The sequence below is a fragment of the Rattus norvegicus genome, chromosome 9, assembly GCF_021556685.1.
Source record: "Rattus norvegicus strain SHRSP/BbbUtx chromosome 9, alternate assembly SHRSP_T2T, whole genome shotgun sequence".
NCBI lineage: Eukaryota > Metazoa > Chordata > Mammalia > Rodentia > Muridae > Rattus > Rattus norvegicus.
Genome location: NC_141542.1, coordinates 28,619,896 through 28,639,938, shown reverse-complemented (window position 1 = coordinate 28,639,938; position 20,043 = coordinate 28,619,896). Strand labels below are relative to the sequence as shown.

The window sequence follows — 20,043 nt, the reverse complement described above, 5'->3', positions numbered from 1 at the left end:
GCGTTCATTTACTTATTCGTGTGCATGTGTGTGCGCATGGGCGTGAGGATGGCTTGTGGGAGTCAGTTCTTTCTTTTCACCATGTGGATTGTGCTCAAGTCCACAGACCTGGGGGCTGGTGCTCACCCACTAAGCCAGTTCACCTCCCCACAGCTGGTTTGCTTGGGACACGCTGGGGTGAACCCCAGGGCCTTCCTGTCAGGCAAGCCTCCTTTCAAGTGTCTTCTTACGTCTTCAGTGCGTTCGTTTTAGACTGAGTCTCCCTGAGTTGCCCAGGCCGGCCTCATACCCGCCTTGTAACCTAGGGGGATTTGAAATCCAGTCCCTTCTGCCTCAGTTGGTGCACTAGATAGAATGTATGGATAGTATAAGTCCTTTTAGCTAGGATGTATGGATATTGTAGGTCCTTTTAGCTAGGATGTATGGATATTATAGGTCCTTTACCATTGAGCTATATCTGCAGCCCCGATTTAGTATCTTTTTTAAAATAGATAACTTACTTAATCTTATTTTATATGCATCCATGAGAGGGCGTCAGATCCCCTGCAACTGGAGTTACAGGCAACCAAGAACTGTGCTGGGAATTGAACCCAGTCCTCTGGAAGAGCAGCCAGTGCTCTTAACTGCTAAACCATCTCTCCAGCCCCAATTTGGGATCTTTTTAAAATTTTCTTTTCTAGCCTGGCAGTGGTGGTGCACACCTTTAATCTCAGCACTTGGGAGGCAGAAGCAGGCAGATCTTTGAGTTTGAGGCCAGCCTGGTCCACAAAGTGAGTTCTAGGACAGCCAGGGCTACACAGAGAAACCTATCTTGAAAAAACAAAAAAATAATAAAGAAACAAACAACACAAAATAAAATTTTCGTATCTAATGTATGCATTTAAGGCCACAGAATCCCCATTTGTGGGACTTTTTAAATCGTATAAATGGTTTTCACTGTTCACACTCCGTGATACAAGATACACAGCTCCACAGTCCATGGCTTTTGACGAATGTAAACGCCCCCATTACCAGCGTTCAAGTCAAAGTTAGGACATTCCCATCACCCAGGAAGCTCTGTGGAGCCCATTTTGGACCAATTTCCGTCTCGCCCCCAGAATTAAAACTGTTTTTTCTTAGAATTTCTTTTTTTTTTTTGGTTCTTTTTTTTTCCGGAGCTGGGGACCGAACCCAGGGCCTTGCGCTTCCTAGGTAAGCGCTCTACCACTGAGCCAAATCCCCAGCCCCTTAGAATTTCTACTACATAGGATCCAGTAGTATATTTTCTTTCAGTTTGTCCGAGCATGTACGTGGTATATGGAAGCAATTTGTTTCTTTCCAGAGCCAGGTTGCATTCCATGTATATGGAATGTATATGTCCACATATATGGAATGTGTGCGTATGTATATGTCCATGTATATGAAGTGTATGCATATATGTCTCTGTGTGTGGAATGTATATGTCCACGTATATAGAATGTGTGTATATGTATATGTCCATGTATATGGAATGTACCCGTATACGTCCATGTGTGGAGTGTACATGTATATGTCCATGTATATGGAATGTATATGTTCTTGTACATGGAATGTACACATATGTCCTTGTATGTGGGATGTATATGTCCACATATATGGAATGTGTGCATATGTATCTGTTTATGTATATAGAGTGTGTGTTTATATGCCCATGTATGTATATGGAATGTATATGGAGTGTGCATTTATATGTCCATGTGTGTAGAGTGCACATGTTTATGTCTGTGTGTATGATGTATATGTCCATGTGTGTGGATATATATGTCCATGTATATGAAATGTATATGTTCATGTATACGGAGTGTGCATTTATATGTCCATGTATATGAAATGTACACATATATGTCCATGTGTGTGGAGTGCACATGTATATGTATGTCTGTGTGTGGGATGTATATGTCCACGTATGGCTGTCTATGTGCTGTTTGTTTACCTGTCCTGCTGTTGACAGACATTTGTATTGCTTCCGGTTTGGGGCTCTTAAACATGTATGAGCACCCTGTGCAGGTGTTCTTTTTACACTTAACTCTGTATTTTGTACATGTGTGTATGTGTGTGAGCGCATACATGACAGTCAGAGGACAGTTTAGGGGAGTCGGGTCGGCTCTCTCCTCCCACCATCTGGGTCTTGAGCATGGAACTCAGAGTAGCAGACATGGCAGCAAACCGCTTCCTGCTAAGCGCTCTCACTGGCCCGGGGTTTGCACCTTTGTGGATACAAGGTTTCCATTTAGGTGGGCACCTAAATGTGGGGTGTCAGGATCTTAGGGTCGACACCTCAGCAGTTTTGGCTTGTTTGTTTGTTTTGGGTTTTTGTTTTTGTTTGTACACATAGGGGTTTCTCTGTGTAGCCCTGGCTGTCCTGGAACTCACTCTGTAGACCAGGCTGGCCTCAAACTCAGAGATCCTCCTGCCTCAGCCTCCTGAGAGCTGGGATTAAAGGCGAGTACCGCCATTGCCAGGCACTCTTTATTTTTGAGATAGGATCTCACGATGTTGTCTAAACTGGCCTTAAACTCCTGAGCTCCAACAGTCTTCCTCCTTAGCGTATAGAATACAGACATGTATCTCTCACAGATTTTACCCAGTTTCTTTTTATCTTTTGCTGTTGAAGCAGGGTACCATTCTAGCCTCCAAAGGGAGCCCCTGAAGGTCCTAAGGTCAGAGCTGTGAGCTGCTGTATCAAGTTAGCGTGTGGTGTTATCATTCGGTTTGACTTCTTTAAAAGTTTCCCCAAACCATTTATTTGCTTGGTGTACAACTTGAAAAAATATTTTAGACCTGCTACCTGTGGGCTAGGGACATAGCTCAGTTGGTAGCATGCTTGATGGCCACATAGTAAGCTTCAGGCTAGCCTGGGTTCCATGAGAACTAAACAGAATAATACTCAAGTCTTACCCAAGTGGCAATGGTTTGTTTGAGAATGGAATCTTTTGTAGACCAGGTTGACCTCAAACTTCCTATAGCCAAGAACAACCTGGAATCTTCTGCCTCCTTCATATCCAGAGTGCTGGCACCATAGGTGTAGGCTCTTATACGTAGATTACATGGTTCTATGAATTTAACTTAACATTTCCTGCATGCGAAAGCTGACCTGGGTTACTGAGTTCATGTAGCTGTGCCTTTTGTATTCACGAAGGAATTTACTGAGATTACAGGGTATGTGAGTATGAGTGAGTGTGTGTGTGTGTGTGTGTGTGTGTGTGTGTGTGTGTGAGAGAGAGAGAGAGAGAGAGAGGGTTGTATAGGCACACACACACAAAGATGTATAGGAACACACACACACACAGAGACAGACAGACAGACAGACAGAGAGACAGAGAGACAGAGAGAGAAAGATGTGTGTAGGCACATGTTCACTGTAAGAGTGGGTATACAGGCCACAGCCTGCATGTGGAGGTCAAGCAGACAGCCTGGGGTTATCAGCTCTCACCTCCTTCCTTGTTTGAAGCAGGGTCTCTGGACGAGCTAGACCTGTGCCTCTGAGGAGTGTCTGCTCCGCGGCTAGTGGATGCACAGTCCATGCCTGGTGGTTTCAATGCAGACTCTCAGGATTCAAACTCAGGTCTGTGGCCAGACTCCACCTTCACCGGAAGCCAGCAAACTGTGAGGGAAGCTGGGAAGTGTAGTTTCCCTGTGCATCCTAGACAAGGAACCAGAGCCAGGCAACCTCTAGCTGTTCTCCACCATGGCTGCCTTGGGGACACCATTGCCGTCATCCAATCCAGGATTTGCTTTCTTTCGTTATCAGAGTTAGGGACTTGCAGCACGGGGCATCAAAGGTCCAATGGAGTCAGCCTTTGGTGCATGAGACCCTTGAATTTTTCTACCATCTTTCCACTTTAATAATTTCTAGCCCAGAGCCAGGCACGATGACCCGCACCAGTAATCCCAGCACTTTGGGAAGATAATCAATAATTCAAGGTCATCCTCAGCAACATAATGAATTCAAGGCTAGCCTGGTCTACAGTGTGGTCCTATAACAAACAAACTACCAGCCAAGAGGGAAAAAGCTATTTTGGCATCCAAACCCAGTGTTTTGCACAAATGTACAAAATGTATACACACATGCATGAATTTTCCAGCTCGGGGAGTTGTGTGGAAGTTATTTGAAAAGCTAAATTGAGGGGTTGGGGATTTAGCTCAGTGGTAGAGCGCTTGCCTAGCAAACACAAGGCCCTGGGTTTGGTCCTCAGCTCCGGGGGGGGGGGGGGGGGGGAACAAAGCTAACTTAAACTCAAGATTTGGGTGGGGTTCACCAGGATCCAGTGTTGATAATGACTGCTATGCTGTTAGCAATTCAGGATGGGAGAGCATTGCTTTACCCACTAAGCTATTTTCCAGCCCCTTTCAAAAAAAAAAAATGCATGCATGCTTGTGGAGGTCAGAGGACTGCTTGCAGAAGTGGGTCTCTTCTTCTACCTTGTGGGTCCTGGGAATTAAGTCAGGTCATCAGACTTGATGGACAGGCACCTGAATAGGAGAGTTTACTTTTTAAAAAAGGAGGAGGCAGAGGAAGAGGAGATGGATGGATCGATGGATGGATGGATGGACAGACAGACGGACGAATTGTTGTCAATTGAAGACAAGGAAAAAGTCCCTTAGTGCTGCGGACTACCCTCTGTGTGACCTGGAAGAATTGTTGACAATTGACCAGAGGCTTCAGGGGGATAAGAGCTGGAAGCGATCTCATCAGATCACTCGTAAGACCTGAGAGCCATGGCAAGTAGTAGTCTGAATTGTGATGGGTTTGCGGTCTAGCCTGGACCCTGGTTGGTATGAGATGGGATAGCTCTTTCATCCATTTATAGATTCCTCATGGAGTTTTGGGTTAAGCACATTAGTATAATAAAGTCCATAGATCAAGTCTGTGACCTCAGGGCTCCGGAAGCTGAGGTGGGAGAATGGTGAATTCCAGGCCAGCTGAGGCTACATAATTGGCCATCTTGGCCTGTGTAGCAAGACCTTACACTGAAAAGAAAATGTAAGGGCGGAGCACGATGACAAGACCCTTAATCCTAGCACTTGGGAGGCAAAGGCAGGCAGATCTCTGTGAGTTTGAGGATAGCCTGATCTACAAATTGAGTTCAGGACAGCCGGGGCTACACAGAGAAACCCCGTCTCGAAAAACCCCTAACGCCTCCCAGAAAGCATTTCTCTGTGTAGACCAATCTGACCTTGAACTCTTAGAGATCCGCCAGCCTCAGCCCCTGCGTGCTGGAATTAAAGGTGTAGTCGATGAGTCAGAATTTCAAGGTCATCCTCAATTATCTATGCAGAATGGATGTAGCCGGTCCTGTGAGACCCTGTCTTAAAAGAAAAAATAATATAGACCAGCAGCAAGCATACTGGAAGTGTGGATGCTGTCGTTATTGGGGACGGGAAAGGAGTGGGAAAATAATGGGTGAGAGAGGCCCTTTGATAGTAGCCTCTCTACCTTACAGGCTGCCCAGCCATATCCAGCCCCATTCTCCTGCTAGTCCTAATTTTGGCGTTAAGATATTTGGCAAAGTAGGTAAAGTTTACCTTACTGGCTCTCCAAACCTGGTTCCTAAGCTCAGTTCCTACTCCCTTTCCTGGTTCCATTCCCAAGCTACCGGGTTTAGCCTTGGGCTAGCACTTGACTCTCTTCCACCTATCATGTGACCCCTCCCACCTCGTTCTTTACCTACTACTCACTCCAAATCCCATATTAGTTTCCCCAGTCTCTGGCCCAGAGCCAGATTCCTTGTTTCTTTTTTATGGCGTCTCTGGTTAATCTGACAGGTTCCTTGTGACAGTACAAAGGTTGGCGGCTGCGTAAGAGTTGTTTTTTGACTGGGTCTTTTCTGGAGCACATCAAGGGGAAAGAGATGGGCACCCCACAGCCAGGTAGAGGAAAGAGACACTGGCACGCATGTGGCCCAGGCTTACGGTCAATAAATATCTAGGCATGGATATTCCCAGCACTGGGAGGTGGGGATGGCAACTCAGGAGGTCCAGACAAGCCTCTACTACACTGTGAATCTGAGGAGAGGCAGAGCTGCGTAACACTGTGTCGAAAGATAAACAGAACAGGTGCCCCAAGCCAGCAAAAGCTGCATGGCAGGCCCTGCCTCAAAACCAGACAAACAAATAAGTAAATAGGATAGAGCAGATGTCTGAACACGGAAAGGTGATTGCTGCTGCCAAGTCTGGTGAACTGGGTTTAACCCCCGGGACCCATTTAGTGGTAGGAGAGGATTGACTCCCACAAGTCGTTCTCTGTCCACGCCGCACATGTGCGCACACACTCACACACACATACTAAATATAATAATAATAATATAATAATAATAATAGTAATAATACAACTTTAAAAGGTATCTACACGTATTGGGAGCTAGAGGTAGTGGGGATAAGATATCACATAGTAGGACTCGGAGTGTGGTCACTCACACCTATAATCTTAGCTCTTGAGAGGTAGAGGGAGCAGACCAAGAGCCCAAGGCTGGTGTCGCTGCTCAACTCAGGAAGGCCAGCCTGAGCTCCATGAGACTTTCTTCTCCAAATAGGACTTTCCCCTGCCATCAGGGAGAGAAGGAACTCTTGAGCATGCAACCTACATGGTAGAAAGAACTTACTCCACATAGTTGTTCTCTGACCTCCCTATGTGTCCCCCAGCACATTTGCTCACTACATACGAGCCTAATAAGTACTAAGAGTGTGTGTGTGTGTGTGTGTGTGTGTGTGTGTGTGTGTGTGTGTGTGTGTGTGTGTGTGAAATACTGAGAGAAAATGGGCCTGGTAATGCACGCCTTTAATCCCAGCACTTAGGAGGCAGAGGCAGGTGGACCTCTGAGTTCGAAGCCAGCCTAGTCTACAGAGTGAGTTCTGAAATAACCAGGACTATACAGAGAAACTCTGTCTTAGGGGGGCGGAAAACAGAAGAAAAATAAAAATACAAGAAAAGAGAAAACAAGACGCAGATACATATGTGTATATTATGTTATTGTAATGTTATATATCCCAAGTGATGTCTCAGAGCCCCATGGTGGCTCACAACCATCTGTTTTTTTGTTTTTTCTTTTTTTTTTTGGAGCTGGGGACCGAACCCAGGGCCTTTCGATTGCTAGGCAAGCGCTCTACCACTGAGCCAAATCCCCAAAACCCGCTCACAACCATCTGTAATGGAATCTGATGCCCTTTTCTGGTGTATCTGAAGACAGCTACAGTGTACTCATATACATATAATAAATCATTAAATCTTTTTTTTTAAAGGCTAGATATAGCTCAGTGCATATCTGTGACTCCAGCACTATGTGTGGGGCAGAGATGGGAGAATCGACCAGCCAGCCAGCCTCCAACATAGCACAGGCTCTCTGGGCTCAGTAAAGACACTGTCTCAAGGGAGCAAGACAGAGAGCAATAGAGGACGACACCCAGCATAACATTCTCTTCATGGGTGCACACACCTGCACACACTTCCCATGCAAGCACCCCCAAGTAATGTGTACACACACACACACACACACACACACACACACACACACTTAAAAACGTTTGTCACTGCAGAAGTTTTAAAAAGTGGCAACATGACCAGTTGAGACCCCAGGAGAAAACTGATTTCAAATCCGTTTTCATAAAGTCAGATATTTTGTTTTGTTTTTCGAGATGGGGTCTCCTGCACCCCAAGCTGGCCTTGAACTTTCTGTATGGCCAAAGGTGACCTTGAAATTCCTGGTCCTGGGGCCAGGCAGATGGTCCACTGGGGAGGAGTGCTTGCCTTCCAAGCCTAAAAACTTTAGTCCTAGGGGTTGGGGATTTAGCTCAGTGGTAGAGCGCTTGCCTAGGAAGCGCAAGGCCCTGGGTTCGGTCCCCAGCTCCGAAAAATAGAACCAAAAAAAAAAAAAAAAAAAAAAAAAAAACTTTAGTCCTATCCCTGAAAGCTGTGTTAAGGTAGAAGGAGAGAACCAAGTCCATAAAGCTGTCTCCTCACCTTGACACACAGGCCGTGACACACACTAGCCCACACTGAAAACAAAAGAAGACAAAAGGAAAAAAAAAAAAAAACAAAAAATCTGTTGGATCTTCTTCTGTTTTCCAAGTGCTGAGATTACAACAGATGAGACCCAGTCTGAAATTTGTTTTTAAATTTTTAATCTGATTTTATTTATGTCTGTCTGTCCATCACCTGTCTGCCTGTCTGTCTGCCTTGTCTGTCTCTCTCTCTGTGTGTCTGTCTGCCTTGTCTGTCTCTCTGTGTGTCTGTCTGTCTGTCTGCCTGCCTGTCTGTCTCTGTGTGTCTGTCTGTCTGTCTGCATGTGTCTGTCTGTCTGTGTGTCTCTCTGCCTTGTCTGTCTCTGTGTGTCTGTGTATCTGTCTGTCTCTGTGTGTCTGTGTATCTGTCTGTGTGTCTGTCTGTGGTGGGGTACACCCATGCCATGGCGTGTCTGTGGAGGGCAGAGGGCAACCTTCAGAAGCCAGTTCTCTTTCCACCTGAGTGCCAGGGGTTGACAAACTCAGGGTTGTCATATTTGTGCTTCAAGTGCTTTTACACTCCATGAGCCACCTTGTTGGCTCCTTGGGGTTGCTTGTTTGTGTGAATCTTTTCTTCTCTTGTATTTACTTGTTTATTTTATAAGCATTTGTATGTATGTGCACCCCATGTCTGCCTGGTGCCTTAGAGGTCAAGGGTTCCCTGAAACTTGAGTTACAAATGCCTGTAAGCTGCTCTATGGCTGCTGGGAACTAAACCAGGCTCCCCTGCAAAACTAGTGTTATTAACCATGAGCCGTAGCTCCAGCCCCCTGGGTTTTTAAAGTATAGAAAATTAATTTTATTTGTCATATTTCCCCTTGCTCTAAGTATTTGCTAAAGGAGACATGCATATTATAGTGCATGTGCACATACATGCATACATATATGACACATGTATACATACATGCACACATCCATCCATCCATACATGCATGCATGCACACGTATATACATACATACATATTAGGTTCTTTCCCTAAGAACTTTACTTAGTAATAAATAATCTTACTTCTTGGTCTCCAAATTTTGGGGGAAATTTTTTGGGTCTTTAAAATGTAAATTTCTGGAACTAGTGATGGAGAGGGTGAATAATCTGGTAGAAGGTTCTCTGAGCGCTCTCGGTTGAGGGTAACAGGCTTCTCCTTTCCCCCATTGAGTCACCTGCCAACATGAGCCCTTCTGCTGGGTCAGGAGAGTAATGCTCATTGCAACTTTCTCGCCACCGCTGAGTGTGCTCTTTTTGCATACACCTGTCCAACTATGACTCACTTTGTTTTAGGGACTGCTGCCCTGTTCCCTCTCACCCTCGGCCTGAAACACCAGGCACTCTCATGCATTCACACATTCAAATTAGCAGGCATGTCTGGTGTGGTGGCACATGCCTCTGGTGCAAGCACTCGGCTGGAGATCAAGCTCAAGGCTTCTCTGTGCTATACAGGGACCCTGTCAGCAGCTAGAGCCCTATCCTCCAATTAAAATTTTCAAATTAAACATTTTTTGTCTCTTTTATTTGTTTGCCCGTTTTTTAAAACAATTTAAACGATTTTAAAACATTAATTATGCACATGTATGAGTGTGGGTATGAGTGCGGTCCCTGTGGAGGCCAGGATTGGGCATCAGATCTCCTGGAGCTAGAGTTATAGGCAGTTGTGAGCTTTCCAGGGTGAGTCCTGGGAACCTAAGGTGGGTTCTTTGCAGGAACAATACAGGTGCGCCTGAAACATGGAGCAATCTCCCGCCACTGCCCCCCTCCCCCCAGCTTTTTTCTTTTCTTTTCTTTGAGTGTTTGCAACAAGGTTTCACTCTGTATCCGTGATAGCTGGGACTTCACTTTGAAGCCTGAGCTAGTGAGTGTCAACCTCCCAGGGTTTAGATTACAGGCTTGGACCACCACTTCCCGGTCTCCCAGTGTTCTTATGACGCTGAAATCATTTAGTGAGGAGAAAGTAAGTTGTAAAGTCATTAAGCAGAGTTGAGCAAGTTGAGCATGTGATGCAGACCCTTTAGTCCCACCTACCTAGGAGGCCCCTGTGGGAAGAGATGGCCTGAATCCTGCAGACCAAGACCAGTATGGGCAGCGAAGAGAGGCCCCAGGAGAGAGAGAGGGAGAGAGAGAGAGAGAGAGAGAGAGAGAGAGAGAGAGAGAGAGAGAGAGAGAGAGACTACTCCTGCTAATAAATGATTAAACATTGTCTATGATCTTGGCTGTTTACATTTTTTCAAGTAGAGTATGAGGCTGGAGAGATGGCTCAGTGGTTAAGAGAACCTGGCTTTTATTTCTAGCACCCACCCACTCAGCTGCCCGTAATTCTGGCTCCACCGAATCTGATGCCCTTTTCTGGCCTTGGCACGTGCCAGGCATGCATGTGGCACAACACACACGGATGTAGGCAAAGCACCCATGCACAGAAAATAGCAACCAATAAATATTTAGAAGATAGGAGCGGGGGGGGGGGCAGTTGAGCAGGCTCAGGGGTTAAGGGCACTTGTCATGAAAGCCAGGTACCCTTACCACAAATGCCGGAACTCATGTGGAGGTAGAAGAGAGTCCACCCTACAGTGTTGTCTTCTGACCTGCTCTCCATGGTTCGTACAAGCTGGAGACACATCAGATACATGAACATGCAAGCACGCCCGTGCACACGCACACACTTTTGTTTTGTTTTGTTTTGTTTTCTGAGACAGGGTTTCTCTGTGTTGCCCTAGCCATCCTGGAACTCTCTCTGTAGACCAGGCTGGCTTGGAACTCAGAGATCTGCCTGCTTCTGCCTCCTGAGAGCTGGGATTAAAGGCAGTGCCACCACCTCCAGGCTTCACACACAATTTTTTTTTCTTTTTTCTTTTTTTCGGAGCTGGGGACCGAACCCAGGGCCTTGTGCTCGCTAGGCAAGCGCTCTACCGCTGAGCTAAATCCCCAACCCTCACACACAATTTTTTTAAAAGTATACTGTGTACTAGGAATTACCCCAAGTCTATTCTATGCAGAGAACCATGGGACACCAATAGGCCAGACATGATGACACAGGCCAGTGGTCCCAGCACTTCTGAGGCAGAGACTCCGTCCTAAAAATCAGGATATTGAAGGTCATCTTCAACTACCCACCAGCTTCAAGACCAGCTTGGACTCCATGAGACCCTGACGGGCTCAGAAGAAATACCAGATTGGCCAATTATCTTTGTACCCCGAGTCCCCTTTGGGGTTCAGTCGAGAGTAGTGCCAGAGTTTACCAGAGGAAGAGTCAGGATGGGAAGTGAACCAGGTTGTGGTTCAACAGGTGGCTGCCTTCCGTGACCCTTCTAACTTGGGCTGTTGTTGAATAACAATGTGGGCACTGGGGACCCTTCATCGGGGGACCCTGCACACTAGCAGCAGGCTTTCCGTAGAACTGCAGATGAGCTACACCCTGTTACCAACAAGTATGGTGTTCTGAGCGCCAAAGTGAGCTCCAGCTGCTTCCTTTCAGAGGGAGAGGGAGCGGGCAGAGGTGGCTCGGACTTGTAATCCCAGGACTAGAGGAGTAGATACAGCAGGATTAGGAGTTCAAAGTCATCCTTGACTACGTGGAAAGCTTGAAGACCACTCACAGCTACATGAGATCCTGTCTTTAAATAAAACACAAGAAGGGAGAGAAGGGGGCAGGAGAGATGGCTCAGCAGAAGGGAGAGAGCTGCTCTTACAAAGAAAGGACTGAAGTTCTGTTCCCAGAGCCCATGTTCATAACTGCCTGTGACTTCTGTCCACTCCTGGAGAGCACCCAGATAGGTTTGGTATACACACACACACACACACACACACACACACACACACACACACACATAAAAGGAAAAGAAAACTTTTCATCCTCCAATCCTTGTGTGGATCTTGCTTATAGATGAGAAACCAGGCAAGGGATAGGACTGCCCACCCACCTCTCTTGGATCAGAACCAGAATTTTAACCAGGTTGCGGGTGGAGGTAGAGGACTTTCCATTCCCAGCACCGTAAACAAAGCAAAGCAAAACAGGTAAACCAGGCAGGGAGTCTGACTATGGGTCGAGAGACTGTTATTATTGTTCTAAAGCAGAGACACTCAACAAGGCCACACAGCTGGTACCTCGGACATCTGGGGATCAAACCAAGCTCAAGTCCAGAACTCACACTGGTAACCATGATGCTGTTCTGTGTCCATGGTAGTTCTAATTATCATCCATTCATCCATCCATCCAACGATCCTTCCACTCACCCATCCGTCCATCCTTCTACCCTTCCATCCACCCTTCATCCATCCATCCATCCACCCTTCATTCACCCATCCATTCTTTTGGACTGGACCAGGGGCCTTAAGAATGCCGAACATGTTTTCAGACAAGATTATTTATGTTCAGAGTATTGTGACCCTAGATATGTGCTTCGTTCTGCCTCCTAGGCCAGTCCTGGCTGCTTTAATTGTCCATCCAAATTATATAGATCATTAGGGCCAGAGAGATTGCTCAGTGGCTAAGAGCATGCACTGATCTTCTAGAGGACCCCACCTCTCTTCCCAGCACCCATGTCTAACTCCAGGGGATCTGACACCTCTGGCCTCTGAGAGAACCTGTGTCACATGTACATGCCATCACACAGACCTGCATGTAAACATAATGAAAAATAATTATGTCCATATACAATGTTATGAAAATTGCAGATCTGGTGGTAAGGATGTGTCTCAGTTGGTAGCGTGTTTATCTAGCGTGAATGGGGTCTTGGACTCCATCTCTCAAGTCACATTAAACCGTGAGTACTGGTTCTCACTTGTAATCCCAGCACTTACAAGATAAAAGCAAGAAAAAAATCAGACGTTCAAAGTCAGAAACAAAACAAACCCACAAAATAATGGGGACTCAGAGAAATGCTTGCCACGCAAGCTTGAGTGTCTGCAGTTGATCCCCAGAACCCAAATAAAAACCTTGGCATGATGTATGCCTGCCATCCCAGAGCTAGAGGGGCAGTGACTGGAGCTCACTGTGGCTCCCTGGCCAGCCATTAGCCTAATGAAAGCTAAGTGAGCTCCAGGTCAGAGCCTGTGTGAAGGGACATGGATGATGTTTCTGTGGTCGAGACCCAAAGTTGTCCTCTGGTCTCCTATGCTGAAGCATACACGTGCAACCACACAGTGTCTCTCTCTCTCTCTCTCTCTCTCTCTCTCTCTCTCTCTCTCTCTCTCTCTCTCACACACACACACACACACACACACACACACACACACACACACACACACACACACACATTTGAGGTCAGCCTGGGCTGCACAAGGCCTGAAGTAGCCCTGCACATCTCTAATTACAGCCCTTGGGAGGCAGACGTAGGTATATTTCTGTGAATTCAATACCAACCTCATCTACCTATCTCTCAAAACAAACAAACAACAAAGAAAAAGTAGTAAGATGCTGGATCCATGCATAACTCACAAGCTGAGGACATGAGTTCAGTTCCCCAAATAAACATTAAAAAGCCAGATGCTATGCACATGTGTTAATTCCTACAGGAAAGGGTGCAGAAACAGGAGAATCATATGGAAGCTTTCTGGCCAGCTAGCGGTGAGAAGAAACAACACAAGAAACCTTGATTTATTGAGGTGGGAAGAGACCTCAGGACTCCTGATAGTCGTCCTGAGAGTAGTGCAGCATCCAGTTGCATGCACGTGCATGTGCGCGCGCGCACACACACGCACACACACGCACACGCACACACACACACACACACACACACCACATGCACAATTCACACAATTAACTTAAAAACAAAGTAGTCGGGGATTGGGGATTTAGCTCAGTGGTAGAGCGCTTGCCTAGCAAGCGCAAGGCCCTGGGTTCGGTCCCCAGCTCCGAAAAAAAAAAAACAAACAAACAAAAAACAAAAAAACAAAAAAACAAAGTAGTCTATCTACGATGGTACCACATTCCATTGTAAAATAGTACCATGTCTAACATTCCACTGTAAGATGGGCTCATTTACTGAATCTTCTACAGATGGGACATTTCATTTTCTCCCATGTTTATTGTATTCTTCTTCAGAGAGAGGGAAACGGTAGGGATATGGTTGGGTTTATCAGCTTACATCTTTGTGAACGGGCTTTCCAAGGCTGGAATTGGAGGCCTGGAATCACCACTTGAGCAGGAAAGGAAGTTCTGATTAGTAACGGTGCCAGGGTGGAGAAAGGGAAGAACAGACCCGCGCTGTTTGTTCGGCAGGGATTTGGCATAGCCTGCTGAGATAGGAGATTTGGGATGCATTTCAGAAATGTTTGCAATCCCCTCTCTGGGTACTGTAGCGTTCTTTAGTGTTTTCCAACCCAGTGTCTCACTGACATTTCCCAGATGCATGTGGGAGGGGCAGGGAAGGGTGGGGCCATCTTCTTCCCAGATCAGCCATGTGCAGCAGTGGCCATCTGGAGTCCCGAGACCATTCGTCCCACCCATCTCCTTTCCCTTTCCCTTCAACCCTTTCAAGTATTTCCTTTAGTGTTCTACCTTCCACATGGCTCAGCAGATAGAGTGCCTACTGTGCAAGTATGAGGATCTGCCTTTGGATCTCCAGCACCTCACATAAGCTATCAGGCCCTGGTCTGTGTAACCCTGGAGAGGGGGTGGGTAGAGGCAGGTGTATCCATGGAGCCTGCTGCCCAGTTAGTCTAGACAATCAGTAAGAGTTGGGGATTTAGCTCAGTGGTAGAGCGCTTGCCTAGCAAGCGCAAGGCCCTGGGTTCGGTCCCCAGCTCCAAAAAAAAGAAAAAAAAAAAGACAATCAGTAAGAGACTGTCTTCAAAGGAAGGGTGAAGAGCCTTCTGGGAAGGCACCAGATGTCAACCTCTGGCCTACAGACACATGCACACTCACACAGACCATTCTCCGACACTTAAAGTCCAAACTGACAAGAAGACCCAAGAGCATCAGACAAATCACACCCATGATGCTTTTCATTTGTGTCATCCTCAGCTTGGGTTCTGAGCACTTCCTAGGCTCTGTCTGTCCCAGCTATCCCTGCAAATGACCTTATGTGATATTAACGGCCAACACTTGAAAAAAATTATTACATCATTTATTATTTTGTTCATGCCAGTTGGCACCCATGTCAGCAACCATGTGAAGGACCAGGGACAACTTTTTTTTTTTTTCCTTTTCTTTTTTTCGGAGCTGGGGACGGAAACCAGGGCCTTGCACTTGCTAGGCAAGCGCTCTACCACTGAGCTAAATCCCCAACCCCGAGGGACAACTTTTGAGAGTCAGTTCTCCCTCCACAGCAGGGACACAACTCAGGTCATTAGGCACAGCAGCAAGCGCCTTTGCCTGGTGAGCCAGTCACCAGGCCCCAGCCCTAGCCAGCATTTTCTAAAGGAGTAGGGTGGAAACTTAGGAGCTAGGGTCTTATCTAAGCTATGTAGGTAGGGTCTATGACCTGGGATTCAAGAGCCAGGGCTGTCTAAGTTCTCTGGCCACATGGTAGTAATTCCCATGTATTCTTTGCAACCTTCAGGAAGTTGTAAACAAGAGAGATCATAGAGAGGAAGGAATGCCCCAAAGCCACAGGAACCTTTCATCACTTAAGAGCTTACTTACAGGGGCTGGGGATTTAGCTCAGTGGTAGAGCGCTTACCTAGGAAGCGCAAGGCCCTGGGTTCGGTCCCCAGCTCCGGAAAAAAAGAACCAAAAAAAAAAAAAAAAAAAGAGCTTACTTACAGAAAATGGGTGCAGCGCAGGACGCCAGGCACACTCCCTTCTCATCCTTTACTGTGTTTGGATTGTGTTCGTGTATCTGTGAGTATGTCTCTGTGTGCTGAGGACATGTAACTGAGTATGTGTGTGTCATGATGTGCTTCAGAGTGCTGAGGTTCTCTCCCTTCATTCAAGGTTCCAGGTATTAAACTCAGGTCATCAGGCTTGTGTGGAAAGTGCCTTTATCCAAGGGGCCATCTTGCTGGCCCATCAACTTTATTTCATTTATCTTTTGAAACAGTCTGTTTAGCCCAAGCTAGCCTGGAACTCACAAGCCTCCAAATCTGCCTCAAAAATGCATTGACTGGCTCGCTTTATCTATCTATCTATATCTATCTATGCATCTATCTATCTATCTATCTATCTATCTATCTATCTATGTATATATGTGCATCCTCAGCATTATAGAGAACTATTTATGTATTGATTGATTGACTGCTTCTCTGTAATATCCTTAGCATTGTACTTAGAACTTTCTGGGCTCTGTTCCTGCTGTCTTTACAAACAACATATGTTTTATAATAAACAACAGGTCTGTCTGTCTGTCTGTCTGTCTGTCTGCCTGCATGTATTGTATTATGGCAGGGTCTTGATACACCTCCTAGGTTGGCCTCGGCCATGCAGCACTGTTGAGATTACAGGTGCACACCATCTCTGTTGGTTTTCTTTCTTTCTATGTAAGAGCCTAAGAGACTCTGGGCCTCTGTTTCTTTAGCCAGAGAATGGAGATAATAAGCACTTACTGAATAGGATCACTGGGAGAATAAGATAAAATAAGGCATCTCTTTAAAAAATGGGGGCCACATTTCTAATCCAGCATTGCAGAGATGAGGGACAGAGGATTCCTGGTATTCATTGGTAGCATAGCCAAGGGGATGGGCAGTGGGACTGGCAAGAGAACTGTCTAAAAAAGCATGCAGTAGAGAATCTGCAGACTCTGAATTCAGTTCTTAGCACCCATATCAAGTGACTCACAGTCACCTCTAACTCCAACCCAGGGCGTCAAATTCCTCCCAGGAGCTTGTGTGTTCAAACTCACACACAGGCACACATATATACACATAATTAAAAGTAAATAATAGGGGCTGGAGAGATGGCTCAGCGGTTAAGAACACTGACTGCTCTTCCAGAGGTTCTGAGTTCAGTTCCCAGGAACCACTTGGTGGCTCACAACCATCTGTAATGGGATCTGACGCCCTCTTCTGGTGTGTCTGAAGACGGCTACAGTGTACTTATATATAATAAATAAATAAATCTTTAAAAAGTAAATAATAATAATGATGGTGGTGGTGGTGGTAGTAGTAGTAGTAGTAGTAGTAGAGTAGTAGTAGTAGTAGTAAAAGATTGAGCCAGATGTGGTCAGCAGTCGCCTTTAGTTCTGGAACTTGGGAAGCTGAGGCAGGCAGATCTCTGTGGGTTCAAGGCCAGCCTGTGATACATAATTTCAGACCAGCTAGGGCTACATTGTGAGACCCTGTCTCAAAAAAAAAATTAAAAAAAAAAAAAAACAAAGAAATTTAAAAAGAAAAAGTAGGGGTGGGGTGGGAGACGGGATAAGGAGCTTGCAGAAGGGAAACCAGGAAGGGGAATAACATTTGAAATGCAAACAAATAACCTAATTTAAAAGAAAAAGAAAAAGAACAAGTGGATGGGTAGCTACTGTGTGTGAATGGATGCATGTACCCTCCCACACACAGGTGCACATGAACTTACAACACATGAGCACATACATATAACATATGCCACCCTCGAGGATCTATTTCCTGCCTTGAAAGAAATAGTGAGAGGAAGTAAAAATTATTAATATAAACTCTTCATGCAGGTTTCCTGAAGGGTGTCCCTTCAGCTCTGTGACCTTAAGTGACCCACCACTCTCTCTGTCGTCCTTTTACCACAAGCTGGAGGAGAGGCCACAGAGCAAGCTCCTTACATGTAGTATACTGAATCCTGGGGATAGCCCTGCAAGATTTCAGCCAAAGACAAATCTGACACTCGGGCAAATTAAGTCCCATTCCATGTCAGTCCAGGTTGCACGTCAGAGGTCACATGCTTTCGAGGACTGCAGAATTGATTCATGATTTTAGTTTATTTTAGTTTTGAAACAAGGTCTCACAGCGTATTCCTGGCTTTCCTGAAACTCGCTGTGTATTCCAGACCAACCTAGAAATCACACAGACCTACCCACCTCTGCCTCCAAAGTGCTAGCATTAGAGGCAGATATCATGAAGCCTGCTCTAATTTTATTTTTATTTTTGTTTTTTTTTTCCTTGCAAACCTGTCTATGTAGTCTAGGCTGGCTTTAGAATGACCAGGAAGTGACCTTGAAGTCCTGGCCCCTGGCTCTTCTGAAATGCTACAACTATAGTTATACACTGTATACTTATACACTATATAGTTATACATTTTTTTTTTGTGAGAGTTTGTTGGTTTTCTTTGTTTCTTGGAAGTAGATGTTCATGTAGCCCAGGTTAGGCTCAAAGTTGATATATAGCCAAGGATGACCGTGAACTTCCTTATCTACCTTCAAAGGACTAAATTGTAGGCAGGTATCATTTGCCTGATTCTCTGCCTCCATTAAACTGTGTACTTTTGTTACATTTTCATATTATGTTAATTTTTTCAAGATAGTGTTTTTCTCTGTAGCCCTGGCTGTCCTGGAACTCACTCTGTAGACCAGGCTAGCTGAAAACTGAGAGATCCACCTGCCTCTGCCTCCTGAGTGCTGGGAGTATAGGCATTTACCACCACACCAGCTCCCATATTATAGTTTACTTAGAATAAAATATATATATATATATATATATATATATATATATATATATATATATATATATATATATATTAGCCAGGCGTGGTGCACACACACAATTCCAACACTTCAGAGGCAGAAGCAGGCAGATTTCTGTGAGCTTGAGGCTAACCTGGTCTACCTAAAAGAGAGACTACCTCAAAAAAGTATCTATATGTGCTTGCACTTAAATACATAGTATGATTGACAGCTTAGAAAGGGGTTATTTAAAAATACTTTTTAAAGATTTGCTTGTTTGTTTATCTGTATGTGTATCTGTGCCTGTCTGCGTTCATGGGCATGAGGGAGCTGAAGGGGCAAGACAAAATCATCAGATCCCATAGAATTGGAGTTAAAGGCAGTTGTAAGCTACCATGTGGGTGCTGTTAACTGAACCCCTTCTTCACTGCTGACAGCTCTCTAACCACAAGATTTATTTTCAAGTGTGTGTGTAAGTGTGTGTGTGTGTGTGTGTGTGTGTGTGTGTGTGTGTGTGTGTGTTTCAGTCAGTCTGTCTGTCAGTGTGTGTGTATGTCGGGGCCGGGGGGAGCATGTTTATGTGGATGCCCTTGGAGGCCAGCGACATCCAGTCTCCTGCAGTTACTGGGGTTTGTGAGCCACCGATGTGAATGCCAGGATCTAGAGAAGCATTATTTGAAGCTGTACTCTGTGGGACAGACACACTTGTAATCCTGACACCTTAGAAGGTGAGGCAGGCATGTCATGAGTTTGAGACCAGGCTGGTCTACATAAGTTCAAAGTTAGCCAAGGCTACATAATGAAACCTAGACTTTAAAAATAAAAAAAAAAAGCAACAAGAAAAAGTTTATTTGCGCTTCCCAAGTCATTGTTGATAATACCGGACACTTGAGGGGAGGACATTAGCTAGTTGTGGTGGCTCATGTCTGTAATTCTCCTTCTTAGGGGGGCCAGCCTGGTCTATAGAATGAGGAGCTGTCTCAAAAAAATATTTTTGTTTGTTTTAAATACTGAGATTGTTGTCAAATTTTTGAGGATCCACTATTGAAGAGTCTTCCACATCCATACCGTAGGGTTTCATGTTTTCTAATGGGGTGACTCATCTGCCGGAACCCTTGCAGTGGTGAAACTTCACACCCTTCGCCGTCAGCTAAGTGTTATCTCCCTTAATATCAGCATTTTGTGTCAAGTCAGCAAGAAGCAATCTTTTCCAGCACGGTTTCCTGTCCCTTGCACTCTGATCATAGTGGAGGTAACCTGCAGTATGGAAAGAACTTTTGGGTTTGGGGTGTAGCTCAGCCGTAGAGTACCTGCCTTGTATTCTCGAGTTCCTGGGTACAAACCCCCAACATCTCAGGAAGGAGAAAGAAAGGGGCAAATAGATCTTAGGAAGCTGAAGCGGGAGGATCTGTCAGTTTGATGCTAGCCTGTGCTACATAGTGAGTTCCAGGCTAGCCTGGGCTACAGGATGAGATCCTTATCAAAAAGAAAGAAAAAGGGAAGAGGAACTCCTTTCTTATCAAACCTGGC

At 45.5% G+C, this 20,043-nt stretch overlaps 1 protein-coding gene across 6 annotated transcripts in view; it reads left to right on the top strand.

Annotated features, from left to right (window-relative positions):
* Window positions 1-20,043, top strand: part of Ccnd3 (cyclin D3) — a 94,810-nt gene that overhangs the window by 40,704 nt on the left and 34,063 nt on the right. The window lies entirely within an intron of this gene.